Source organism: Triticum urartu, chromosome 3, assembly GCF_003073215.2.
Source record: "Triticum urartu cultivar G1812 chromosome 3, Tu2.1, whole genome shotgun sequence".
In the NCBI taxonomy this organism is placed as follows: Eukaryota; Viridiplantae; Streptophyta; class Magnoliopsida; order Poales; family Poaceae; genus Triticum; species Triticum urartu.
In genome coordinates this window covers 689,882,887-689,889,959 of record NC_053024.1, presented here as the reverse complement: position 1 = coordinate 689,889,959, position 7,073 = coordinate 689,882,887, and positions in this window count along the sequence as shown.

The window sequence follows — 7,073 nt, the reverse complement described above, 5'->3', positions numbered from 1 at the left end:
GATCTCAATACAATGTTCTCCCCCTCTCTTGTGGAGATCTATTCGATGTAATCTTCTTTTTACGGTGTGTTTCTTGAGACCGATGAATTATGGGTTTATGATCAAGATTATCTATGAACAATATTTGAATCTTCTCTGAATTCTTTTATGTATGATTGGTTATCTTTGCAAGTCTCTTCGAATTATTAGCTTGGTTTGGCCTACTAGATTGATCTTTCTTGCAATGGGAGAAGTGCTTAGCTTTGGGTTCAATCTTGCGGTGTCCTTTCCCAGTGACAGTAGGGGCAGCAAGGCACGTATTGTATTGTTGCCATCGAGGATAACAAGATGGATTTTTTATCATATTGCATGAATTTATCCCTCTACATCATGTCATCTTGCTTAAGGCGTTACTCTGTTTTCATGAACTTAATACTCTAGATGCATGCTGGATAGCGGTCGATGAGTGGAGTAATAGTAGTAGATGCAGGCAGGAGTCGGTCTACTTGTCTCGGATGTGATGCCTATATACATGATGATACCTAGATATTCTCATAACTATGCTCAATTCTGTCAATTGCTCAACAGTAATTCGTTCACCCACCGTAAAATACTTATGCTCTTGAGAGAAGCCACTAGTGAAACCTATGGCCCCCGGGTCTATCTTCAGCATATTAATCTTCCAATACTTAGTTATTTCCTTTGCTTTTTACTTTGCTTTTATTTTACTTTGCATCTTTATCATAAAAATACCAAAAATCTTATCTTATCATATCTATCAGATCTCACTCTCGTAAGTGACCGAAAAGGGATTGACAACCCCTTATCGCGTTGGTTGCGAGGAGTTATTTGTTTTGTGCAGGTACGAGGGACTCGCGCGTAGCCTCCTACTGGATTGATACCTTGGTTCTCAAAAACTGAGGGAAATACTTACGCTACTTTGCTGCATCATCCTTTCCTATTCAAGGAAATCCAACGCAGTGCTCAAGAGGTAGCAATCATATGCGATATGGACCAAGCTTGGGAACATGTTCTCGACCATGTCTCTCTCGCGCACCAACAACATACGGGTCGCCCTCACCAATGCCCAGAAGGGCTCCCATACGGTTGCTGCATATTTTGGTCATATGTGGGCCCTCTCCGACGAGCTCGCGGCAGCGATCAAGCCGATCGGCGAGGATGAACTGCTCTCCTTCATCATCGTCGGGTTGGACATGGAGTACTAGCCCATCATCTCGGCGCTCAATGCACGAACAGAACCGGTCTCCGTCGACATCCTCTTCTCCATGGTGGCAAATTTCGATCAGCGAGTCGAGATGTTCCATGGTAGAAACGCCGGATCCTTCAAATCATTGGCGAACTCAACATCTCGTGGTCGCCGGGAAACACCAGAAACTACCAAAACTAGCGGAGTGGTGGAGGTGGTGGTGGATCTCGTGGTGGTGGCGGCCAGTACGGAGGCGGCGGGGGGCGGTGTGGTGGTGGCGGTGGCTACCACAATAGTGGCAACAACCAGGGCGGTGGCGGTGGCTACCACCCAAACAATAGTGGTGGCGGCGGCTATCTTGGTGGCGGCGGCTACCACGGTGGTGGTGGTGGCGGCTATCCTGGTGGGGGTGGGGGTGGCGGCGGCTACTACCACCAGGGCACCCTTGCGGTGGAAACAACACCCCCCCCCCCCCGGCAACAACAATCGGGGGCGCAATTTCCAAGGCTACGAGGGGTATGAATGGAAGTGTCAGATCTGTAAAAAGACAAACCACATAGCTAAATATTGTGATTGGCGCTATGCTGATGACAATTCTTAAAAGAAAAAAGTTGTTGCCGCTGATGATATGTCATATGGTGTAGATACAAATTGGTATATGGATACAGGTGCCACCAACCACATCATGAGCTGGACAAGCTGACGATGCGTGAGAAATACCGTGGCAATGACCAAATCTACACAGCTACAAATGGTCCAGGTATGGAAAGAAGTCACATTGGTAAATCAATCATTGAAACCCCACACACAAATCTTAAACTCAATGACATTCTGCATGTTCCTAATGCCGCTAAGAATCTCCTATCTGTCCATCACATTGCTCTTGATAATAATGTGTTTCTAGAGTTTCACCCTTTCTTCTTTTTGATCAAGGATCAGGTCACAAAGAGAGTTCTTCATAGGGGTGCCTGTGTGCAAGGGCTCTACTCGTTGCTCCCAAGTATTGCAAATTCAATAAACAAGTCTATGGTGCCATCAAGCTTTCTGCTGAGAGGTGGCATAGTCAATTATGTCATCCATCCTTTGGTACCGTTCATCAAATTCTTAGTAGGAATAAACTCCCAGTTGTTGGTGAGAGAAATTTAGAAACTATTTGTGATTCATGCCAAAGAGCAAAAAGTCATCAACTACCATATCTTGTCTCTACTAGTGTGTCTACAAAACCCTTGCAGCTTATTTTTTCGATGTTTGGGGCCCAGCACCCACTTCTGTTGGTAGACACTCTTATTATGTGAGATTTATTGATGATTTTAACAAATATACTTGGATATATCTTCTCAAAAAGCATTCAGATGTGTTTCAAGTTTTCCACGACTTTCAAGCCCTTGTTGAACGCAAGTTTGATTGCAAAATCATTGCCATGCAATCAAACTGGGGTGGTGAGTATGAAAAATTGAATTCCTTCTTTCAACAAGTAGGCATATCTCACCATGTGTCAAGCCCTCACGCACACCAACAAAATGGCTCTGTTGAACGTAAGCATAGGCATATTGTTGAAGTAGGATTAGCTCTTCTGGCTAACGCCTCTATGCCCTCAAATTTTGGGATGAAGCCTTTCTTACCGCCGTTCACCTTATTTATATGTGGCCGAGTCGAACTATTTCCAATGAAACTCCCACTGAACGCCTCTTGCATGTCACCCCAGATTACAACACTCTTAGAGTTTTTAGTTGTGCCTGTTGGCCCAACCATCGTCCCTACAACTCTCGCAAACTTAGCTTTCGCTCCAAATAGTGCGTCTTTCTTGGTTATAGTGCTCAACACAAAGGTGTCAAATGCCTAGATGTATCCACTGGTCGTGTGTGCATCTCTCGTGATGTCGTGTTTGACGAAACCCAGTTTCCCTTTGAAAAGCTCCATCCCAACGCTGGTGCCCTTCTCAAGAAGGAAATCCTTCTTCTTCCTTCTCATCTTCTTGGAAATGAGTGTGTGGGTGTTATTAATGATGATTCCATATTGACTAATTCCTCTATGGTTCCACATGAGCTCCCTGCTACAAGACTAAACCATGCAGAAAATGACGTGGAGAATGGTACAATTTTTCCTGAAAATATTGAGCAGCACACCTCTGGTCTAGACACAACAGATCTGGTCGGATCTCCCTCGGGACTGGCGCGGCAGCCTGCGCCCGAATCCGCCCCTGGATCGCTGTGGTAGTCTGGGCCCGTATCCACCTTGGGATCGGCGGCCTGCACCGACCCTGCCTCCCCCGCTCTACGTCAACCCGTGGCGGGCACGTGTATGTCGCGCCACCCACCACTAGGGCACAACCCGATCGACCGAGACCCACCCTCCGGGCGCTACGCACCGACGCCGCGCGTCTACACCAGGCGATTGCCCCGCTCTGTGCCAGGTGGGACCGGCGCTCCACCCGAGCCTTCTCCGTTGGATTCCCCTGGATCTTCTGTGGCACGTCCCTCTTCAATGACCTCTGCTTCTGCCACTGATGATCTGACCGTGGCAGCCGCCTCAGGATCGCCTCGATCAGCTGCAGATTCGGGCGGCTCATCTGTCCAGGAGGATTCTGCCCTCCCTGGATCTTCTGCGCAGCTGCAGCTACCTCGTACACGACTTCAAACAGGCACGATTCATCAGGTTAATTACAAAACTAAATATGGCTTGGTTGTATCTGATACATCTGCAGGAGAACCTCGTATTGTTCATGAGGCACTTGCTAATCCCAGATGGAAACATGCCATGGACGAGGTGTTTTGTGCCCTTCAGAAAAATCACACTTGGCACCGTGTTCCTTTCTCTCCGGGTACAAACCACATTGATTGCAAGTGGGTCTTTTGCATCAAACGGAGGTCAGACGGTACCATTGATTGTTATAAAGCACGCCTCGTTGCAAAAGGATTCAAGCAGAGGTATGGACTTGACTATGAGGATACTTTTAGTCCCGTTGTTAAAGCTGCTATTATGCCTGGTTCTCTCCATTGTTGTGTCTCGTGGCTGGTGTCTTCGTCAACTAGATGTACAAAACGCGTTTTTTCATGGTGTTCTAGAAGAGGAAGTATATATGAAACAACCTCCTGGGTTTGAAGATCCAAACAGGCCCTTCCATGTCTGCAGACTTGATAAGTCACTCTATGGACTGAAACAGGCTCCACGAGCATGGTACTCTCGCTCGAGCTCCAAACTGCAAAGTCTTGGTTTTGTTCCTTCCAAGTCTGACACTTCTCTGTTTATTTATCGCCGTTCCCACACAAATATTTTTGTGCTCATTTATGTCGATGATATTATTGTCACTAGTTCATCCAATGAGGTAGTCACAGCTCTCTTGAAAGATTTACAGTCAGATTTTGCTCTAAAAGATCTCAGTGACTTGCACTTCTTTCTTGGTATTGAGGTCAAGAGAAACCAGGAAGGTGGTCTTCATCTTTCTCAAGAAAAATATGCCACTGGTCTTTTGAGCAAGGCAGGGTTGCAGGGATGTAAACCATCACCAACACCACTCTCTAGTTCAGAAAAACTGTCTCTTGCAGAGGGTGTACCTTTGAGTCAAGAGGTTGGTACTAAATACAGAAGTCTGGTAGGAGCACTTCAGTACTTGACACTCGTGAGGCCTGATATTTCATTTGCTCTAAATAAAGTGTGTCAGTATCTTCATGCACCTACTTCTGGTCACTAGACTGCTGCTAAGCGCATACTGAGATATGTGAAGAACACACTAAGCATTGGGTTAACATTCACCAAGTCAACCTCTACACTTGTTGGTGCCTTTTCCGATTCTGAATGGGCAGGTTCCTTAGATGACAGAAGGTCTACAAGTGGCTTTGCAGTTTTCTTTGGACCCAACTTAATCTCTTGGTGTGCAAAGAAACAGGCCACATGATCAAGATCAAGTACTGAGGCAGAATACAAAGCACTAGCCAATGCTACTGCAGAAATTATATGGGTTAAGTCTTTGCTTAAAGAACTTGGAATATTTCACAGACAAACTCCATATCTTTGGTGTGACAACATTGGTGCCACTTATCTCTCTGCTAATCTTGTTTTTCATGCAAGAACGAAACATAGTGAGATTGATTATCATTTTGTTAGAGAGAGAGTTGCTAGCAAAGAATTGCAGATTCGGTTCATTCCATCAAAGGATCAGGTTGCTGATGGGTTTACAAAGGCATTACCAACAGGACCATTTGAAGAGTTTAAGTGTAATCTAAACTTGAGAAGTTCAGATTAAGGTAGGATGTTAAACGTAATGTTATGAGGTTGTTGGGCCGGACATCTTGTATATCATGTTGGAATAGTAGGTACATATTTGTGTTGTATATCCTTCTATCTCATGTTTAATATCTCCTGTAAGATCTCTTGTTGGTTAGCCTAGACTCTGCCAACTCTTGTATTCCAAGCAATCTATCAATATATACTCATGCGGCTCCCCTGTTGGGAGTAGGAACGCTTAACCACGTTTTACACTGGGATCACAATGAGTATTGCTCGGGCTGTGACCAGATTCTTGAATCTGCTAAGCACCTCATCCTTGATTGCCCTTTTGCGAAATAAGTTCGGTACAAGGCCAGCAACAACTTCCCAGCTGCTGCAGTGCTGCTCAGGCGGCCATGGGTGCAACCTCCATCTCGGATTGGTGGAGCAAAATACGTATGAAGATGAAAGAGAATGCAACAGACGAGTACACGGCGGCAGTATACATTGCTTGGAACACATTTGGATTGAGATAAACAACAAAGTCTTCAAAGCTTCAACGAACTCCAGTATTACGGTGTTGCTTCTTGCTACAGATGCGATAAGCCTCCTTAGGGAGGTAGGGGAGTAGTTTCCTTTTGGGTGTGAAGCTGACTACTCTTGGGCTTCAGCTTCTTTTCTTCCATTGGTGTTCTTATCCTTTTTTTCTCCGACTGCTCCCTCCAGCAACCTTGTACAGTATTCCCTCTAATATAATGAAAAGGCAGAGCTTCTGATTTCCGGTCAAAAATTTTTTGAGGGGCAAGAGGTTTCTAGGTATATGCTTGATTCAGATAATCGCAGGCATTTTTTGACAATGGAACACTTCCTTGACAGGTTTGTGTGGGTAGTGCCAAGGTCACACCAAAGAGGTCAACATCATACTTGAAGCACTGGCATCAAAAGACTTATGGCTTTGGCATGCTATTTTTGTCGGATTACTACAACGACATCAATGTCTTTCATCGATCTCTGTTTTTCAATAGACTTTGTGATGGGAATGTCCCGACGTGCAATTACACTGTCAAGAAGGATAACTATGCCATGGGGTACTACCATGTCGATGATATCTATCCTCAATAGCGGTGTTTGGGAAGACTATACCCGACCCCCAATGTACAAACGATGTCTCTTTGCACAAATGCAAGAAACTGCTGGGGAGGATGAGGAAAAGACATTTGGAGTGCTCGAAGCTCGTTGGACTATTGTTCGTGGAGCTGCAATGAGCTGGGATTCGATGACAGTACAGCAAGTGATGATCTGTCATGTAATACTACATAAGGCAGAATGTTCTTCGGTTGACTTTGATCTGAAGTTCACAAGTTGAGTGGGAAGGATCAGCCCATGATGCTAGAATTCTAACAAACAACATCTCTCGACCTGATGGAATCAATATCCCCAATGGAAAGTTCTACCAAGGAGATGTTGGTTATGCATATCGGCCTGGTGTTCTTCGACCCTTCAGGAAAATCGGGTATCATTTGAATGACTTATTTTCCACGAACTATCATAGGACTCCAGAAGAACTATTTAATCTCAGACACTCTAGCCTAGAGTTACGATTGAGAGGGCATTTGAAACTCTGAAGAATAGGTTTAAGATCTTCCTCTTCCTCTTCTTCTTTTTTTCAGCCATATGGCAC